This window comes from Argiope bruennichi, chromosome 1 (assembly GCF_947563725.1).
Source record: "Argiope bruennichi chromosome 1, qqArgBrue1.1, whole genome shotgun sequence".
Classification (NCBI taxonomy): Eukaryota; Metazoa; Arthropoda; class Arachnida; order Araneae; family Araneidae; genus Argiope; species Argiope bruennichi.
Genome location: NC_079151.1, coordinates 34,541,848 through 34,565,284, shown reverse-complemented (window position 1 = coordinate 34,565,284; position 23,437 = coordinate 34,541,848).

Here is a 23,437-nt window from a genome sequence, read left to right as displayed (position 1 = left end):
GCTGAAGATAATCGTCTTCTGTGCTGTATATAGTTGTCGTCTTTGTGCTGTCCTGTGTGTCTTCGTGTAAATAAACGTCGTTGTTTTACTTTCTACTGCCGCCTGGTGATTGAGCGTTCTCCACACCATATAACTCCCACTATCCAAACGAACCCGGAAATTTCGTAACATAAGCAATATAAACGTTACAATATCCAAAAAAAAATTACTACTTGAAGCTGCATCATAAATTAATAACTTAAAAGAATGTCATAGATTAGACACATAAATTGCATGATTGTTTAGAGCAATTATTGTACACTGTACTCCTTTATATTTCCCTTTCATGTTGCTATCGTTGCTGTATGCCTGCCCACTACAATTTATAATATCTAAATCAAGCTTAATTAATATTTCCAATAGAGCTTTTGCTAGTCCATATCCAGCCACATCAATAATTCTTATAAATGACTCATCTATAATTAATCTTTTCTCTTCAAAATTTAATAAAGACTGCCTAATAAAGACTTAAATTTGTTTTATATGAGAAATATCAGAAGTAGAATCCATTTGGATACTGTAATACGTGGCTACTTTTGTATCGTCTTTAATTTTGTTAAGAACTTCATTTCTTAAATTAGGAATAACTTGTTCTTGTGGTGTATGTTGTAAATCATATACAATCCTATTTTTGGAATTTCTTATTCTATTTATATGACCCATAAGAAAACAGTTGTATTTACTTAATAATTTGATATACTTAAAAAAATTCCGTTATAGGAATTCTTATTATTCCACGAAGATTGCTAAAAATAGAATCACCTCTACAATTTTTTGAAATAATAATTTAAGTCATTCTATTTCCTTATTTATATTAACTTGATTTGTTTTATCAATAGTCGGACATAAATTTAGTCATTTCAGCAACTCTTTCCAAGCAATAAATGAATTAAGTGTCAGATAGAAAGAAGCTCATGATCTTGAATTACTATTGATAACTTTCTCCAGTTATTATAAACACTTATAAATCATGTAGATTTTTTTATTTCCTCTGGAAAATAATATACAATTAAAACAAAATACCGAATCTTGCGTTTTTGAATAAATCAGTCAGCTACGAAGTTGCTTTTCACCGTTGGCACTTTTTTTTTAAAAAAAAAGTAATAAGTGGTGGAAAATGATCTCTCTTCAATATTCTTAGCAAAAACCCCTTTGTATAGTTAGTTCTGTTTCTAACAAAAACCATTTTTAACTTATCAGTCATAATGCTTGATAAAAACCGGAATCATTTATATGTACTTGATCATATTTATTATTGTCATTACTTTCTGGTTCCATCCTATTAGTATTGTAATGATTCAGCTTCTTCCCTGGGTGACCACTGTGACATTCCTTTTTCCCACACTCGATAATTTACATTCCGGGCCATTCTTCATCAACGAAACTCCCACAGTGTTAAGTGCCTCCAGATTGCCAAATGGAAGACCCTCCTTTTAAGTACGGTCGTCTGGCCAATTAGTGCTAATCCAGATAAGGAACCACACGTGCGTTTCCCAGGGAAATAAATCGTGTCTTCGAAAGGCGAGAGTGTCAAACACTCCAGATGTCCAGATGTCCTTCATTTTTCCCATTGTGGAGGGTGGATCATCAATGGACATTTCCCACGGGCGACCAGAGACGATCCAGGTTGTTCTGAACGGTGATTGGGTAACAGGGAGTGGACAGGAAAGGTGGAGTTTGAGAGAAAGATAAAAGGTGAGATTTTTCGGAAGAAGAGGGAGAGAGGAGCTTGGTATGAAGTGGACTTCTGAGAAAAATTCAACCCGAAGGAAATTCGGTGGATTCCTAGAACTAACCCTGCAGTAGCCTGAGACGCCAACCGCCTGTTAGCTGTTCTTGTGAAGGCGTTTTCTCCAAATTTGTTCGAGGAACTATTCTTGTTTAAATTTCGTGCTATAAATAGCATCATTCATTTAACCTAGATGAGAAAGAGTCGTTTTTATGTAATAAAGCTGTAAATAAAGAATTTGATCATAACGCTACCTGTTATTGGATCGAGACTTTACAGTATAAACATATGGTTCTTCAAAGAGTTTCACAGTTTCTACACTTTCGTTGCAAGATAGTGTAGTTTGTGCGCAACTTTCTTCGCCAGTTGAAGTTTGAATTTTAACTTCTGAAGTCGATGCAATTTCATTGCCAGAATTACTTCGTTGACAAGAAAAAGATCTATCTACGCATAACCTTTTGAAATATAGCTTTTCTCCTTTTTTCTTTTCTGCTAATTTTCTTTTTTGAAACCGAATTTTGACACTAAGAGAGATACTTCCTTGGCATGGACATGATTAGATCTATATTAAACAATATTAACATTTAATATAACATTTAACATATATATTAAACAATATTAACATATAACATAACAATATTAGATCTATATTAGACAATATTAAACTTTTTAAAGTATTAATTATCAAAGTAATCTATGCAATTTAATTTAGTAGGTGAGGTAAATGAGCTTATTTTGTGCTTATAATATGTTACACACTTGCACTAAGCTGTAATATATCTGTAAACTTCGTATATTTCATAACCCATCGATTTTTCCAGTAAAATTTCGTCCTCTCTTCGTTCCAACCCGCTATCACCGTTCAGAACATTATTTTACTTCTTAATCATGTTGGGGCCCCTCAATAGTGGGGGCCCGGTGCATAGCATCAACCCCCACCCCACCCCCCAGATGGCCGGCCCTGCATGCAAGTAGATTTTATTTTCATCTGTAAGTTACGTAATAAATACCAAATTATTCAGGCACGTTTGATATGTGTCATGTCACGGTTCCATTATAACATTTTTGACTTATGTTTTCTTTGAATTGTTTTATACCTAATTTAAAAAATGAAAAGGGGGTGAAAGCGTAAAGGTTTTAAGCGATCATTGGAATGCACTATTATCATTTTGATATATTTTAAATAAAACTAAAGATTTTGTTATTTTATTTATTTTATTGTTTATTAATTATTAATGTACTTTTTATTGTTTATTAATTTATTAATTGTTATTTATTTTTATTATTTATTTATTTGCCTGACAGCTTTGAAGATTCGTAGAGGGACAATTCCTTTTGTGCTAATCTATACTGTTTCGTATATGATAAAAATAAGCAAAATGTGTTCAATGTTTCTGTGAGTTAACATTCAGTGGTGTAAATCACGTCTGAATTATTTCTCATTAATATTGGGAGGTTCGAGTGTGAAAACATGATAGGGCAAGAGCTTGAATTAATGTCGAATTTTGATTCAATGATTGAAAATATATTCTGGATTTAAACTAAATTTTTTATTTACAAGGAGAGGTGATTTAATTTTTTAAAATTTAATTTGGAAGGAATTTTTATCTATTTATGCGGCGAGAAATAAGAGTATAACCAATGTAAATTAAATACTATGAAATAAAAGCAATAAAAAGGAAAACAAGTTGCATTATTCAAGCCTCTTTATATGCTTCTAAAAATATTTCGATAATTAATTATTTAAAAAAAAAATTCGAAAATTCGTACTTGATTTTTTTTTTACTTAAATTTTTAAGCCCTTCTACCACATTCAAAACTGAATTCAAGTAGAACTAAAGCTTAAAAAAATCTGAATATAGCTAACGATTCCGTATTCATTTCTTCCTAATGGAGTCGAAATTTCTTAGACATCATTGAATTTGAAGGTGAGACCAGTGGAAGTGGTCTTCTCGAAACTTTCTCGCATACACACTAAAAAATTTATCATGCCAGAGAACGACTTACACGGAAATGGAACACGATTTTAACATTTTTACTGAATCTATCGTGTGATACTTAGCGAGTATTTAGAGATGAATCCCTGGCATGCGGTTGATGGAATCCAAAAATCAAATTTGTGTTTTAGACATATTTTACTCAACAGAATGAAACAAAGATTTAACACAATTGCACTGTAGTCCTAATTCTCATATGCAATTTAATATATTTAAGTAAATGCGTTTTTGACTTGTCGCATTTACTTATTTCTGAAAGTACGCACCGATAGACATTCAACCTGTGGTTAAATTTGGCTCAAAATTTGACAAGTTTCTAAACTATAAATATTAAATCTGTGTACCGAATCTTATCTATAAAGCTTTCTTTGTTTGGTAGTTATCTTGTTAAATTATATTCGAAGGACTGGATAGACGGACTTGCTCTGAACAGATTTTATTCAAAATTTGGTGTAAAGACTGCATACCAAATTTCAACCATCCAGCACAAATCGTTTTTGTTATCTGTCACAGACAGACAGACAGACGACGGACACTTTCCAAAAATGTTTTTTCTGCACCTTGCGAGGTCTAAAACGTTGAGATGCGTCAAAATTCACTTCTAATTTTTTGACGATTACTATATTTTCTTTATACTACATATGCGTGAAAGTAAAAAGGAGTAAAAAAAATTTCTGTTTTACCTAATTCTAAATGAGATCTCGTCTATAGGGATTATACTTTTTGAACTTCAATCTAGATCGCTCTAAAATCCTAGTGTGCAATCATTGTTTAAGAAGAATTTTGATCAAACACAAAAATTTAAAGGAATAGGTAAGGCAGAAAGAAAAACTATAGACAATAAAATAGATAATAATTTTTAGGGTCAAGGAAAAATAAACATTTTTCTGTTGCTTTCAGTTGATTTTTATATATAAATCTTAATAAGTTGGCCCTCTTCATTCCTTTAAAAAAAATGTAGAATCTAAAAAAGAAGCCTACCTAAGATAAATATTTGAAAAATTAACTGTTCTTCCCAAATGATCTATTTATTGATAACTAGCCGCCTTTGGCGACCAGCCGGTTCGCCAATCTTAATGTTCGTTAAAATTTTAATAATTAAATATTTTATGCAATTCCTACTTTAATAGCTCCTTCATCAAAAAAAAAAAAATTCAAATTTTGATTGTCATATAATTCATTCATAATATTAAGGCCTTCAGTTATAACGTAATATGTATCTCTCTAATTTTCTGTTAGCACCCGTAGAATTTATGCTTTAAATTAAAGTGGAAAGAATTAATCTTCAATTAATATAATAATATTTTTTACTGAAACAAAGCATTTTTTTTTATAATCTGATTACTGAAAATAGAGTCACTCAGCGTTTAAACTTTATGGGCACTAAAGAATATCTTTTTTAATTTATGTAATATCTCAAGAATTTGTCAACAAAATTGTCTTAGATTCATCATGAACAGATCGATTCATTGACAATGTTTAATTTTAAATGCATCAAACATTAAGAAAACAAAATGAATCGTTTAAAATAATCGGTCGAAAACAGGTTTAAAAAAACTACTTAAAAAACGATGTACGTAAAACTATAAGCATATACAAAAAATATATAACTAACATAAATACATTTTAATTACAAAAGCATACAACGAACCTAAAAATAGTTTAAATCCAGTCCGCATCTGTTGATAATAATTGTCAACAGAATGCGGAATTCAGAACAAAATGCGCATGCGTGAATTTTCAACGCCAGTTACGTAACGCAAATACGTGATTTTTTTCTACGCCAGTTGGGGTAATGCTATGCGGATTAGAAATTTTTAATTTCCTTTAATCTGTTTTATTTTAATTCAAAAGTACTTTAGAATGAATCTGAAAGATCGATTAATTAACAATGTTTAATTTTAAAAGCATCAAACATTAAGAAAATAAACAGAATCGTTTGAAATAATCCGCCGAAAAATATTAACCCTAGCCTCATTACTGTTGGGAGAAAAAAAAACTGAAGCCTTACTCATTTGGCAGTGGGGAAAAATGGAAGATTTTTTTGGCGGAAAAGTTGGCGGTGGGGAAAATGGAAGATTTTTTTGGTGGGAAAGTTAGTTTTTAATTAATAATTAAAATTCTAATTAAAAATTCGAAAAAAGAAACCCCAGGTGCACATTCCCAACCTCCAAGGTATACATGTACCAAATTTGGTAGCTGTAGGTCAAACAGTCTGGCCTGTAGAGCGCCAACACACACACACACACACACACACATTGAGCTTTATTATAAGTATAGATAGATATAGATTAATGGGAATGGAATAAAGCTGTACATTCCGTTCAAATGTTGAACAATTTTCGATTCTGGGGCAATGAGTTTTAGGGGAGGGGGAGAAGATTTCAGACAGTTACTGCCTCCGAGGCAAGCTGTAGATTTTAAGCTTCCATCAAATCTTATAAACTTCTTTTATCCAAAATTTCATCAAAGAGATTCCTTAAAATTTCTTCAGATATTCTTCAAACAAATTATTATCCGCCTTTCCGTATAAATATTATGAACCTTGGACATGGCCGGAAGCTTCGCAAATAGGCAGATTTTTATTTCTCGCACTAAATTTCTTTTTAGTTTTGCATACGATTATTTTGGGTTTTATAATATAGGGAAAAAAAGTGAGTGTACATCTTGGATGCCTTTTTTACATTCTCGTGTATGTAGAAAAGAGAAAATATAGTAATCGTCAAAAAATTCGAACTCGAGATTTTGACGAATCTCCACGTTTTAGATCACCCTGTGTTCAAAAAACACATTTTTGGAACTCCAGATTTTGACGAATCTCCACGTTTTAGATCACCCTGTGTTCAAAAAACACATTTTTGGAACTCGAGATTTTGACGAATCTCCCCGTTTTAGATCACCCTGTGTTCAAAAAACACATTTTTGGAACTCGAGATTTTGACGAATCTCCACGTTTTAGATCACCCTGTGTTCAAAAAACACATTTTTGGAACTCGAGATTTTGACGAATCTCCACGTTTTGATCACCCTGTGTTCAAAAAACACATTTTTGGAACTCGAGATTTGGACGAATCTCCACGTTTTAGATCTCCCTGTGTTCGAAAAACACATTTTTCGAAAAGGTTCGTCTGTTTGTCTGTCTGTGACAATGATAACTTAAAAAGGCTTTGATCTAGAAGAATGAAATTTGGAATGCGACCTTTGAACCAAATTGGTAGATTTTTTAACAAGTTCTGAGCAAAATCCGTTTAGAAGTCAGCCTACGCTGCTGTTTGAATGTAATTTAACGATATTAACAAAAAAAATCTAGTTAGATAAGATTCGGTACACATATTTAACATCTGTAATGTATACACCCACGAAATTTTAAACCAAATCCAATGTGAGGTTGAACTTTTGTCAGTTTGTACTTCCAGAAATATATAATCGCCATAATTGAAAGATGCAATGAGTTAAATATGTTAAATTTGGTGCAAGATTTTGTAACTATAAGTGTAGTTTTTTAAAACCAAATTTTGGTTTCCGTCTTTTGGAAATAACGCGTTTAAAGCTCAAAGGTTATTAACTGCATGCCAGGGATTAATCGTCAAATAACTCGCAGAAATTGGCAAGATAGATTAAATATAAATGCTAAATTCATGCCAAAGGTTAATATTTCGTAACTATTGTACGCCAGTGCCATGCAAGACGTTCTCTGGTATAATACCTTTTTAGAGAGCATAGAGAAAGTTTTCGTGAGATCATTTCCATTGGTTTTTTACGCTGAACTGAAGCCAAAATTTTACATTAAATTACAATTACATGGTGCCAAAGCTATTAACCAAATTACATTATTACGTTATTGCAATTAACATACATGTGAATGTATAGACTTACAGATGGTCAACATTTTGACCGATCTAGCTCACAATTTGATATGTATCTATACTTCAAATGCCAAACCTATATTCCAAATTTTATGTATCTAGCTGTTTGTGTTGTGATGTTATCAAGTTCATTTACACTACACAGACAGACTTTTTTCTACATGAATTTCATTCAAAATGTAAAAGAATTCACAGTTGGTGTAAAGACCACATATAAAATTTCATTGCTCTATTTCAAAATATTTTTGAGTACAGCGTTCTCAAACGTCATTTCAAAAAATGTTTTTCTGACGCGGGGAGATCCGGAACTTTGAAAGTCGTTGCAATGTCAAGTTCTATTTTTTAAAATAATTACAATACTTTTTATTTCTTTATTTCCTATATAAAAAAAGTTTAAAAAAATCGCTTTAATATTTTTTTTTATTGTGAACTCTTGCATGTAAATATCATAACAAATCTTGAGTACTTATTCCCATACCGGACGAATAATTAAAATTCGGAACAGTCCCGGTTTAATTCCGAGACATCTGGTCACCTTAATCTCGACCCACAATTCCAAGAAGCGCTGCCCTTAACCCAATGGTTCCCACATCCAGTCTCACTGGTTGCTCGCTTCACTGCCGAGCGCGGAAATACTTTCATAGAAATCGATACACGGCCCTAAGTAATGGGAGCCGGGATGCCGAATTTTCCCCACGCCTGCAAACAAAGCACATTTTTTGCCTTCTCTCTTTCTTTTTCATCTGCGAACTCGGTCCTTTTCTTTTTTTTCCTCCTTACTTTTTTTTTTCTTTCCTTTCTTTCTCATTCTGTTCTTGTTCTTAGAGGCATTCTCAGACAGCGAACCCCGAAAAGAAGGAAGGAAAGGGTAGCAGTTGTGTGAGATGGAATTGGCAAGACTCACATCGCCGTCTGTTGGGTGGTCGGGTCGTTGACCTGCAGGATATCGACTGGTCGGGACTTCCCCCTCCTCCTACGCCCCCTCTCTCACTCTCGCGAAATCTCGTCTGCGCGCGGGCTTTCGCGGTTTGGGTAGTTCTGCGTTGCATTTTTTCGGGGATTAAAGTGCTCGTAATCTTTTATTTTAGACGGTATTGGTAGTTTTGAAGACTGTATGAATGAGTTATATTCGATTATCTCACAGTAATAATTCTGAAGAAAGAGTGAGAAAAAATTAAACTTAAAAAATAAGCCTTTTTTGAGACTTTCTTGGGTTCTATTTTTATAATTAAGACAGAATTTTTCATTAGTTTAAATGTTAGATTAAAAATAAATATCCTAAATTTTTAAAAAAATATCAGTAAAATAATATTTGGTTTTATTATTTTTATTTTAGACATTGTAAGTTAGAAAATGCTATAAAAAAACTTCAAAAAATTTCTTAAAAAACTGTATAACCAACATATAAATTGTCTATGAAAAGTAACTTTGAATGTTGTTTGTTCAAATCCTTCATCCAAGAATTACTTATATACATATAGTCTCACTCTTTCTCTATAATATCTCTGTATTAGCTTTACGTTTTAGATAGTAACTGTGAAAAATCAAGGCCGTAATCAAGGCCGAGGCCGTGCCCTGAAGATCCTACTCAGATCTTAGAACACCCTCCAAGTAAAAAAAAAAAAAAAAAAAAAAAAGACGACACGTTGAATTTTTATTTTTTTTAGTATTGCAGAATTTATTTCAAAAATTAAAAAAAAAAAAAAAATTAAACTTTGCTAACTATAGTGATATTTTCACTTTTCATGTTAAGAAATTATTAATTTAATTTCAATATAAATAAAAGTACTTACTACATATTTTATATTTTTATGTCTCGTATCTCCTCATTGCACAAGTGGGTCGAAATCAACAAAACTTTGCCCATTATTTAAGGAAAGAGAAGAAATATCAACTTTTCAAAATGCAGAAGTTAATTAAATATAAAGTTAAAATTAACCGAAAGTCTGCTGTTTATTTACAATAACTTTTGAAAAAATTATATCCAGAAAAAAAAAATATTTTTATAAAATGTTAAAATTCAGAACTTTATCTTTTTAATGACATTAATTCCATTTCCGTACTCTTTTCATACCAATTTTCTTTCAAGATTTAATATACATATGAAATACAATAAATATATATAAACGATTTTAAAATTAATCAAGATGTTAGCGTTTTTTTCACCATATCTACCGAAAATACACAAACACTTTTGTACACCATTTTTTAAAAAATTACTTTTTTTGTGATACGTATTTCATATCTACAGTATTTGTTTCTTTGCTTTTAATAAATTTTTCAAAATAAATTTTATATAAAATGTGTATCAATATTTTATATTCTTGAAGAACAAGAATTCATTTGATGAACAATTGCCAGAACCCATTAACGTAATTTTAAGAAAATAATATTAAAAGAAAAGTTTAAAAGCTGATGATTAACTATTTTTATTCTGAACAATTGTTGATTTGGTATTTATTCAGGTTTCTTTTATCAATAATTTTTTTTTATTTAATTCAGTCTCAAAATGCGTATTCAAATCTTTCTTAAGCTTCGGTATTTACGCATAAAGTGCTAATAATGTATTAATAACTCATGTAGAATAATTTCCTATTAGCAGTCTTAAAAATCGTCTGATTCAATTAATATTCTCATTTTTATTAATAAACGTTTCTGATGATAAAAGAATTTGAGTATAATAATATATTTCACACAAAACAATTTTTTTTATTATTATTTTATAAATATTAGATATGAAAGTATTTATTCCTGCCCAACGCCTGGTAATCTTACAAATTAAAAATCAAGTTTTTTTCTAATTAAATAGAAAAATGAAATCTGCGATGTCAAATACAATTGGCATCTTTATATAAGTAGGCTACGATGAAAAGTTTCTAGGTGAAATTACGGATTATCGGAAAGTTCGAAGAAAAACATCCATATCCAGGATAGTGTTCTGGTAAAATCGAAGTATAAAAATAAAGTATACCGAAAAAAAATTACTAATAAACATTTTACAATATTTATTTTGCATATATTTTGCATTGCGCTTTGTATGGCATCAAATTTCATTTTTTCCCCCCTTCGGCGAAACAGGATTAAAAAAAAGAACCATAATAACACAATCAACAAGAAGTTTTTCAAAAAAAAAAAAAAAACCATTTACTTTAGATTTATAAAGCTCATATTTTTTGAAACTTCAATTATAATTTTATTTAATTAAAGATTGGGTTAAATTCTGATGTTTTTTCATGAAAGCTCCCGAAAATACCATTTGAGAAAAATGATTCTTATACCGTCTTAAAGTCCAGGAAATTATCTTTTCAGTAATGCCAATTTAGTTGCTTCAAAATTCTTTAGTTTAAATTTAATTGACTTTAAAACATATTTTTAACTATATTTCATACAATATTTTCTTTGTTCAGTATGAAACCGAAAACTTTCCTTGTGCCATCAAATATTTGATGAAAGAGATGAAAACTAGGGAAGAATCTGTTTAACAGAACATATGCAAGATATTGAAATAGCACAGTTTTAATTAATATCTGATAATTTGTTGGTGCTTTAGTCAATATATTAGGTGGACCAGCTGGTCGCCAAAAGTGACTAGGGTGTATGTATGTATATATATATAATATTTATTAATTTATTATGTTCACACTGAGATGACAAAAGACATGAGATGCCTCCGAATAACGTGTGGAACCTCTGTTTGCCTGGCAAAGTGCAACATCTCGACGTGACAACAAATCTTTTGACGTTTTTTGCAAAAATATTGAGCCATGCTGTTTCTATAGATATCCATAATTGCTGGTGCAGTATTTTGTGCACGGACTAACATATCGATTATGTCCCATAACTGTTCAATGGAATATACCCTGGACGGCTACCAAATCATTCGCTATCTAGGCTACAAAATCATTCGCTGGAATCGTCCAAAATATTCTTCAAAATAATCGTAAACAGGTGTGGCCCAATAACTTGATGCATTGTCATCCATAAAAATTCCATTATTTTTTTGAGTACGTGAAGTCCATGAATGGCTGCAAGTGATCTCCAAGTAACTGAACATTCAAATAGACCAGAAGACCCAGTCTATTCCATGTAAAACCAGTCCATACCATTATGGAGCCATCAGCTTCCATAGGGCCTTGTTGACAACATGGGTCCATTGGGGTTTGCGCCACACTCGAACCCTATTATCATCGCTTACCACTTGAAATCGTCTCTCATCTGACCAAGCCATGGTTTTCCAGTCGTCGGGGATCCAATCGATATGGTCACGAAACCAGGAGGGCGTGCGATATCTTGCTGTTAGGAAAGGCACTCGAGTCGATCTCGTGCTCCATAATCCATTAAAACCAAATTTCGCTGTATCCATGTCCATCGTACCTCCCACATTGATTCGTGAGGTTATTTCACACAATGTTCCTTGTCTATTAACAATGACAATTCTACGCACACGTCGTTGGTCGCAGTAGTTAAGTGCAGGCTAGCGGCCCCACGATGTCAGGCATTATTCTGCGTTGTCCATGGAGGAGGAAATTAAGATTTATCTCCACAATTTTGATACTGTGGATCAATGAATGTTGAATTCTCTAACGATTGCGGAAGTGGAATGTCCAATGTGTCGAGTTCCAATTATCACTCTGCGTTCAGAGTCTGTTAAGTTCCGTCGTGCTGCCATAATTACGCTAGTCACTTTTCCATGAGAAACACTTGAATAGAAATGAGAGCCTTGCCAATGCACTGTCCATTTATATATTTTCTGCCAGCGTCCTGGCATGGGGTAGAGCATCTTCCCCGTGATCTGGGCGTCCTGGGTTCGAGTCCCGGTTTGGGCATGGTTGTTCTTCCGTTGTTCTATCTGTGAGATGTGTGAATGTGCCCTCCTGTAAAAAGGGGTTGTGCAAGCGAATGAGTGATGCGTGAGTAGCAAAGTCGTACTTTTGGCCCTAGTTAGCGCTATTAAAAAAACAAGAGACGCTCCCCCACCGGCTTAAAATCGCTGTCTTCGTAACAGCGAGCTTGTACATGGCAAGTGCCATAAGAAACAACAACAACGACAACATACATTTTGTTGTCTGTATATTGCTGTTATCTGCATATTTGCACATTACTATCCCATGACTTTTGTCACTTCAGTATGTATAATGTATTACAATAGTTGCGCGTCTGTAACAAATGACGTATCTGTAATTTTCTATCGACGTCCAAGATTCGACGTCAAGATTGCGTCGCCCAAGGTGGAAGATTCTTTGTGCATGTGGGCCTGGTGGTCGTTAAATCCCACTTTGAGAATCTAAGGCCTTCAGGAAAAAAATACTTTCGGAAATCTGAATGAGAGATGCTGGCTCAAGTGGCTTTCGAGTCATCTTTCCAAATTATAAGGGCCTTCCGATAATAGGCCCAGAAAGAGCTTCACAACCGACCATTAATTTGATTGAACTGACGTAAAAAATGATGCTATTAAATTTGTTTCAGTAGCTTTAGGAATATGTTGTTCAAAATGAAACCGTATCTCAGTATCAAAATGTATCATTAAATAAACAGCCTTTTTCAAAAGATAATGACTGAAAGTGATACTGCCGTAGTAATTGGTTGAGAATTTGTTCTTCTATGCCATAAATATAACTGAACTGTTTGGAAAGCGAAAGGAACACTTAAGATTTAACACCCAATAAAGTGGGAATGAAAGAGATTAATGAGAGTTTGCTTTATGCATTCTCCCACAAGATGTTGTGAAATAGAAAGTATTATACTGTAATAATTAACCAACGGAAAGGATCTCTCAAACACATTTCTCACATGCTCTTTAGAAAAAGTCTTATCCAAGAAAACGCCTTGCGTCGCACTGGCGTTCAATAGTGACGAAATATTAACCTTTGGAGAGGGTTTAATATTTTAATTGCATCGTGGCGTCCTTGGTGTATTTTTTGGGGATTAATCCCTAGCATGTGGTTAATAGTAACCGAAAGTCGAATTTTGGTTTTAAATGTGTTTTCCCAACCGATTGAAACAAAAATGACTTAAACAATACTTGTACTCGAAAGATCCCATATTAAATTTGATAAATTTGTTCTTACATTTTTGAGTTATAACGTTTACATGCTTCTGGAAGTACAGACAGTCAGATATTGAAGCACTTGTTGGATTTAGATCAAAAGTTGGTATATGCCTACAGTATAAATGTTAAATCTGTGTACCGAATTTTATTTATCTAACTCTTTTCGTTTTGTAGTTACCGTTTTAACTTATATTTGAGCATCCGAACAGACTTTCTCTGAATGAATTTCGCTCAAAATTTAACAGAAATCTATAAATTTAGTGTAAAGATCACATACCAAATTTCATGCGTCTAGCTGAAAGAGTTTTTGAGACAGACAGACGGGCATTTTACCAAAATGTGTTTTACGAACTCGGAGAGGTCAGAAATGTGCAGATTCGTCAAAATATCAAGTACGAGTCTTTTGACTATTACGATACTTGTTTTATGCTACGTATACGAGAAAGTATAAAGACTTCGACTTTGAAAACTCCTGATTTTAACCTCACTTTAATCGGGTTTTTTTAATTACGTTTGTTGGTTTGTTTCTGGACATAAGTCAAAAATGGAACAAGCTAAAAGCAGAAAATTTGGTATGAAATCTTTACACAAAAATCTGTAAATTTCCAACAGTATTTAACTGAAATCTAACGCGGGAAATGGTTATATGTTCATATATGGGGTAACCATAAGGAACAAACATGAATGAAATTTAGCCAATGATTTTCTCACCATAATTTAAAATATGTATGTGTAAAATTTTGGATCTAATCCACCAACAATTCAGCTGTCCGTTTGTATGCCGATTTATGTATGTGTCAATGAATTCATCCCTTTGGTGTTTTGCTTTATTATTATTATTATTACTTAAATAGATGACACTTTCCGTTCCAGGATTTTGATACTTACTGACTTAATTAGGAATTAATTGCATACTTGAGCTATTTATGAATTTATGTATAATTTTTGTATATAGCGCCTTCGGAATTTTTAATTTTTGCTTATAACTCTGAGAAAGCCTGCAAGTCGCTTAAGAGGTTTCATCAGAGGCCCAAGAAACTACATATAGGTATAATAAAATTTGGTTTGTATTTTTGGCAGCGATATAATTCAAGATCAAATTGGTAGATCAAGTTTTAAACCATAGGTTCCCAAAGTGGTCCAGGTGGACCCCCAGGGGTCCATAGGAGACCACACGGGGGTCCACGTAGACGTGAAAAGAAAACAGGGGTCCACAAGTTGTAAGTGGGGGTCCACGAAAAATGTTCTGGTTTTCATAATAAAGAACAAGAATTTTGGCTTGGATTTACCTATCAACGTAGGCAGGTACATCACTAGGTAGGAATCAGTGATACAGTGTCTGGAAACTAAAGCACCTGATTTAAAAGAAAATCTGACCAAATATAAAGTGGACATTGCTTACTTAACAGATTTGTTCATAAAATTCAATGACGTTAACTTGCAGTTACAAGGGGATAGCCTTAATTTAATAAAAACAAGGGATGTAATTTCGGCTTTTCTTGGTAAATTGAAATTAATGAAGCAAAATATTAGTCGGCGTGAATTCTCCAGGTTTCCGCACTTGTCACAGATAAAATGTCTTGATGAGGATATTCAGACATACTCTTAACATTTAAATACCCTACATGATGACTTCAAAAATAGATTTGAAGGTATTCTGACGATGGAAATACCATCATGGATCATAGCCCCATTTGAGGAAACGGAAGAGGCGAATGTGGTATTACAAGAGGAGCTACTTGAGTTCAGCACCAACGAGGAACTGAAGGTGAAATTTAAAAAAAGGCTATCAAACATTTTGGCTGCAGGCAGAAATCCACGAAAAATATCCTGGGCTGTGGGAAATTGCGAGAAAATTTTTGATAGCATTTCCCTCGTCATATCTTGTCGAAAGCAATTTTAGTGCCGTTACCAACCTGTTAACAAAAAAAAAAAAAAAAAAAAAAAAAAAAAGAGCAGATTGAACATCACAGAACGGGGAGATTTGAGATTACTTCTTACAAAACTGAAGCCAAATATTGATAATTTGCTGTCAATTCAGCAAATACATCCGTCTCATTTAAAAGTATGACTATTTTTTATTGTTGATTTAAATTTCAGAGTTCATTGTTGATTTTTTTTATCAATTGTTGATTGTTTGTAATAATAAATGTTTATAATTTTTTATAACCACAAGTATTATTTTAATAAATAGGACACAAGAAAATGTGCTACTTTTTTTTTTCTTCTTAACACCCCCAATTTAGGGTGATATTTTTTTGGAGTTTAGGGAAAACTGTAGAAATGTAGCAGCAGGGGGTCTACCGAAAATAGTAAAACTTTGAAAGTAGTCCACGAGAAAAAAAGTTTGGGAACCTCTGTTTTAAACCAATCGTCGATGATTCTGAAAAAAAAAAAAAAAAAAAACTCGATCTTCTCTAAGTTCTAATCATTGTTTGATGATAATATTCTATGTTTATATTTTTCTTTTAATTAACAATTCTTTCTTAACAATTTATTATTAACTTTATGTTGCAAACGATAATTTCTCTAGATTCTTTCTTTCGCAACACGATTTTTTAAAAAAGTTTTTTGATAAAATCTGTATAAACCTTTATAAACAAATGTAGAAAAGGCAAAAAATGCAGCATATCAATAATTACGAATTTCAATTAATTAAATAGAAGCATGAAATGTCTTTTTTAAAAATTTATTTATTAAGTAAGCTATTTTTATTGTGTAAAAACTGTGGCTAGTAAATGACTTTATTAATCTATAGTTAAATTTTCCTAAATTAATTGAAGGAAATCACAGAAGTTGTTAACCAGTAAAATAGAAATAATCGTAATATATATTTTAGGGTTATTTTTCCTAGCAATTTTTAAAAAAATCTACCTTTAATTATAAAATTAATAGCCTATACAATATATATATAATATAATATAATCTCATTGCAATGAGTGTGCAATTGATAAAATAAAATTAAATTATTAAATAAATGATAGAATAAAATTATTAAACATATATTTGCTTAAAGTGAATTTTGTGCAATTATATGTTCATAAAGAAAACTATTTTCAGTTAATTTTTAAGTAAAAAAATTCCTATAAAATGTAAGAAGAAAAACATTTTGAACATCTAATTTACAAGAAATAGCAATGTGTAAAATTTGCTAACTCTAGGTCTAATAGTCTGGTTGTAGAACCTTTTGAACGATTTTTCTATCATGTATATCGCATTGTATAATTTACAGATCATAAGGAGCCTATTATATTTAAAGGCTAAAATATCACTGATATAAATTTGAATCATTTCACATTATAGAGATGCATTAATAATTTTAAATGACAAAAAAATTAGGCTCGCAAATAATTTTTTTCTTTTATAAAGCTTTATTCTTTTTCAATAATTATGCATTTTGATGATAACAGCAACAAAAGATATATTACTGTATCGCCATTTGTATTTTTGTTGTCGCTTGTATTTGGAGTTTTCTGCAATTCTGTTCAATAAAACAATGTTGCTGCTTTTTAAAAAGACAGACTAAGTGCTATTATTTCTTTTGCTTTTTTTATGACTTATATTTATTTGTTTTTCTGGAATATTTTTTTCTAGAAACTGTCACATACAAAAAACAATTGCACTTAATTTTAAGCACTTATATCTTTTCGGAAAAAGAAGAACAACAACAGAGAAAAAGATGAAAAAAAGGGAAGAAGAAAATGTCTTCTTATTAGGCTGCAATTGCTCAATTTTACCTGTCAGAATTTGACTCGAAATGGTGTGTGGATTTCCTAAGAATGATACAAAGTTGTTTTTCTCTTTTGAAAAAAAAATACACCGACGTAACATTTGTATTCTTATCTCTTACCTAATGATTCGTTATTTCTGTAATCTTGAGTAACATTAAAAAATATCAAAATATGCCTGTTTCCACGAAATTCCCCATACGTTTCACTGGAAACATGTACTAGTAGAACTATCCAGGAACATATCAGGTATGCTAGAACAAATTGCTCTTTCAAAGGTATTAGAACAAAGTAAAAAGAATATTATATCAAGAACATTAATTTTGTTCTTGTTCTGATAATTCTTGCAAATGGTGACGCTAGAATACATTTTTATTTCTTTTTTCTAAAGCACATAAAAGATCGTTTGGTGATTTGAAAAAAAAAGAACTGTTAAAAACAAGGAGGAAAAAGAATTATTTATCAGGATAGATGGCTTCTACCAGTGGTGGCGGAAAGAGAACTATGTGTTCAAACTAAGATAAGTGCAGTCACGTTCATTTGCGAGAAATTCGATTTTCGTGGAATTCGAGCAGACAATTTAAAAGTGTTTTCTTAGAATGGTGTTCTATCATGTGCTTTGAAAAATTCACTGGCGTATTTGTTCTGTTAACTGAGAAAAATGCTGGTAGTTAGAATGCTAGGCACTCTACGTTTCATTTTCGACGAATTCTTCTAGTAGATTTTTTTCTTGTTCCGCAGAAGGAATAAATAATTTAGAGAACCATTGTAGATTTAAAATGTTTTAAATCTCAGAAATATTTTCTCAATTTGAGATTTGTAGTTTAAAAATAATGATAGAAGCAAAATTTGGGGATGTTTTTAAACAAATTCTTTTAATTGTATGACAATACAATTGATTCTGTGAGGAACGATTATAACTCGAATTATCTGATTTCAAAAACAAAATAATAACGCAATATACAATCATATAAGTCATGTACATTTTTGAAGGGAGGAGTGCAAAAAAATTAAATTGCTGTTTGTTTGATTGCTGGATTCATTTAATTCAAATTTAAAATTTAAATTTTTAATCTTCGATGAAATTTCTTCAAAGATGTAAAAAGTTATGACATTTTTTTTTATTATATAAACATAATTTGAAAGAATACATATGCTTGATACTGCTAGGAACGATTGTATCTCGTATTATCTGATATAAAAACACACACACAACATACAATCTTGTAAATCTTGTAAATTTTGGAAGGATAGGGCAGTACAACGAAATTAAACACCTGAAGAAAACTGATATTAAAGTGAATAAGATAAGGTGAAAAAGTTGATATAAATTTTTCCGATGTTTGATAAAAAAAGTAAGAATGAAATTATATTTGTATCTTTTAGGAGGGGAGGGGGGAACCATAAAAGTAACCACAAGTCGCTACACAATCCCGCCAGAAGGCACACGGAAAATTTGAATATTCTGAATACGCAACAGGATAGGCGAGAACTGTGGTTGAGTCCTACTCCTCTCGTAGGAGGTACGTCCCGTCATTGGTAGAGGGGTAGTCAGTCCCACACCATTTTTGGACCCACTCGGACGGCAAGAATCAATCGCCATATCGGAAATTTTTCATCCTGATATCTAAGGTGCCCCCCCCCCCGTGGTAATAGTATTTAAAGAGAAGAAAAAGTTGAACAGAGGCCTCATAATTGAATATTTTTTTTTACTATAACTAATTAATTTTTTGTTTTCCTCGTTTTAGGAATTTTAATTTCAAAGAATGTTTGGGCTTTAGATTCACAAGTGAGGAGAAAGATCTACAATTTGTAACATTAGTCGATTGAACAGATTAAAAAATGCTATTGTTAAATCTTGTTTCGAACTTCGCTCTCGATTCCATATTGGATTTCACTAAATATCTTTGATGTATGGAACATTAAATCCGTTGATATGCCGTATTCTAGTTGGTGTGGTGTGGAAATTAAGAGAAGAATTATCGTCGGTGAACACGATAGCTCGAAATTACAACAAGCTGTATACAGACGAAATTTAAAACTCATTCTTTATATTCAAATGCTAGATTTATATCGAATTTAAGTCGTGTTAAATGTGATGGAAATGATTGTAGAACAAGGGATTTCCTGGGTGCTAGTCATAGAGATAATTATGGAGACAAAACATTTGTGCGACTGCGTCAGGTTTTAAAATTAAATGCGATAAGAATCGAAAAAAAATACTGCCATGCACTGGGAGCTTTTTCCTAAATTTATGATGATCACACAGATGGAGAAATCATATTACGCCCCAAATGCCATTTACTTTCATTAAGCCACTGGGTGTAAGTAAGTTCATCGAGATTAAGTTTATCTCTCCATCTGAATGAACTGCACTAAATCACTCAATTGTATATATGAAATTTTACATTGGTTTGTTACTGGAATTTTATGTCTATAATAAATTGGATCAAATAAATACATTGACCATTTGACATTGGATCAAATGCACTGACCATGTTCGAAATGCGTATTCGACGATTCCCTTCGTCAAAGTTGTCGACATCATTCCTAGCAAGGATCAAATAAACAAAGTCTAAAATTAAAAAAAAAATCATTTTTTTTTTTACAGAAACGTAGGTTTATTTCGAGAAAACAATTTAATCGAAAAAAAGACAAATTTGAAATTTATGATTTCTTTCTGACATCTGACATTTCTTCTACCTTATTTCCTACTTCATGCAAGATCTTGTTAGTAGTAGTTAATTTTGGAATTAATCCAAGATATATAATCATTGACTTGATAGAAGACTTGATTATCGCTATCATTTATAAACATGGAAATAATTCCATTATGTTAATTTTTGAATTGAATTTGAAAATTTGCTGACAAGTATTTGCATAATAAAACATCCCTAAACAGTTTGTTTAAACCTGAAAAGCCTCGAATCTCGATTACCTCCTCTTGCATTTTGTTATGAATTTGTAATATTACCTCCCTGCATAGTTAGTCTCACAGTAAAGAAGAGAGATTTAAAGATTTTTTAAAAATGGATGTTGAATGGTTGCCAGGTCAATTATCTTCGGCCTTGGCAACTTTGGCGACAAAAATGAAGTTTGTAGAAAATATAAGAATTATGTTGATATTTATTAGGAGCCGAGATCCGGCAGCCCTTCTAGAACATTTGATGTCCTGTCGGAAAAAATTTATAAATTTCAGACGTTGAAGCGATGAAATGAAGCGGATCCTTTCTTCTTAGAGGAGTGAACTTTCTTGTTACACTCTAAGTAGTATTAATGTGTTCTGTCTGCTTATGTAGTGAATTTTTCCATGCGTTGGTCTTGTCCACGCTTCGGTTGTGTTTTTGCCATCTGTATTTCGCGTTTTCTTGTTATATAAAGCGTCGTATCCGTTATCAAGACTCTTGGTATTCTTACCAACTGATTTCTTTACAATATAATTAGGTTCTGCTCTTAAAATAATAGTCATTGTTGATGACGAAAATAATGCAGCAATATAGCACAATTACTAATCGGTTGTTGGTGAACGTTGCTGCTCATTATTAATAAATAGTCGCCTTTGAGGACCAACATGGGCAAAGGATCAGTTGTGTTTTATTTCAATTAAATCTCTTATGTTTTGCTTGATATTCATGTATTTCGGCAACAAAATGTTTTTAAGCATTAAATTGTGACGGGCATTAAATCTGTGTTATTTTAGTAACCTCAGACGTGTTCAGTTATTTGTATTGATTTGGATTTCTATGAAAGGCAGGTATACTGAAAATGAGGTGATCATCTGCGATCGCATAACACATGAAAGTATTTTTAGAATATCCAGATTGTTATAATAAGAGCATTGACAAGACCGTCTACAAATGTTTGTGTTATTGAAAGAATAAAAGCTAAAATTACAAAGTGTTCAAATTTCAAAGTGTCATTCCAAAACAGGGTGTTGCATACACCAGTCACCTTTCAAGTATATATGTAGCATGTTTGGCTGGATTTAGGTCAAACGGTCTGGCCTATAGTACCAATACATACACACTCAGACAGAGAGAGAAAGAGAGAGAAACCCACATTAATGCATAAATTTGACGAAGTTCGAATTTTCCGATATGAATAGTTTTCAGTTCACATATAATAGATAACCAAAAGGCACCACAATCCATAATTTTAACGAGTACAAATTCATTCAAATTATTATGTACATTCTATTGATTCTTTTCTATTTCTATATTTGATATAATTCAAATTTTTCCTATATGAAATATATTTTCTGCAATTTCGATTCACTTTTCCTTGTACCATCAAATACTACACAATCTAAATCCTTACAATACATCAGAATAAAAACATATTTTCATTCTAGAATTATGTAAGTCCTACTGGTTATTTTCTTCGTGAATGTAAATATTTGAAACTATATGGATTTTATTGTACGAGTATTTGTAGTTTTCATTTTTACTTGAAGAATCAGACTATTTCTATATAGTTTTTCTTTCACATTTCCTCGCATATGTAATCAAACACATAACAGTTTATATTCTTACAATGGATCAGAACGAAGATGTTAGCTACGTATTTTCATTTTAATAAATTTGTAATTTTTTATTGTTTCTTTTCTTTTCAAATGCACCTACTTAACACTAGAACCATCAAGACCGTCATTTTGACGGTTTTCAAACTCCAGGCATAAAAATTTTGATACAATTTAAATATTATTCTAGAAATTTATGACGACTTTTAAAGAAATATAAGAACAATTACATATTCCTATTCAATTTCCAATCAGCCATTTTAACTTCCATAATCAGTATGACTTATCCCTATTTATATCAAAACCCGTCAAAATGACGGCTTTAGCAATTTAGAAGTTTATAATATTTTATGGATCATCTATGCAATGATAGACATCGATATGTATTTACATTAATTTATACATCGCATTCAGACATTTCCTAGAAAAAGTTAAATTACTTTTTTTCATATGAAATTATACTAATTGATCCAAACTGTTCGGCAGCCGTTATAATGGGATTTATTTTAATCCGATTATGATTCAGTTTAGAATTAAAAGCTCTAATTCGATATCCTGTAAATGCAAATGCAAATTGTTTTTCTTGGTTTTTTAAAATTAATAATTAATGAATTATTGTATTAAATGTTGTTTTTGTTAAATTATATTATTTTATTTACATAAACTAATTCAAAAGTTATAATGAAAGCCATGATGATCAAAAACCTGTCAATTTGACGGGTGTGGTAGAACTGTTTATATATTTAACATCGGTAGTTCTAGTGTTCAAATAATCAGAATTTTTCTATATGAATAATTTCAGCTACTTTTTTTGGCCGCGGTGATCTGGTGGTGAGGTCTCAGTTTCGGAACTGGAGATTTCAGGTTCGTTATTCGATTTCACCGAAGAATCGTCTTATAAGCAGGATTGACGCACGTTAACCCTTTATTTACTGATGGTACTTAAAAGTACCATTTAAATCTGGCTTATATCTTCATAATATGACAATTTTTACTGATGGTATTCTAAAGAATACGGAGAATGTAACCCAAATAGCAAGAAGTTAATAGAAGCTAAAAGTAGGAATTAAAAATATTTAATTAATAATTAAAGATATTTCTATTAATTAAAATATTTTCTTGGGTTCCCTGCGATTATTCTGCAAGAAAACTTAACTAATGGTGCAAAAATGAAATTGAAAAATTGATGGCAACATAATTCAGTAAATAAAGGGTTAAATCTGTCAGGGTCAAACGATCTCCCGCTGGTGTGGTGTGGAAGTTTGGAGAGGGGATGCCAGCTCAGGTATTGTCTTCGTCATCTGACCGCGATTCAAAATTTCGAGGTCAATCCCAAAATAGCCCTAGTGTTGCTTTAAAATGTTTATATAACTAAACTAAACTTGGCAAATTTTTTCTGGTTTCAGTAACACTTTGCAATCTATGTTTCTACACTGAATCAGAGAACGACAACACTAGATACATTCGAATTATTTTTTCATAAACATATAAATTTGTCAAAATATGGATT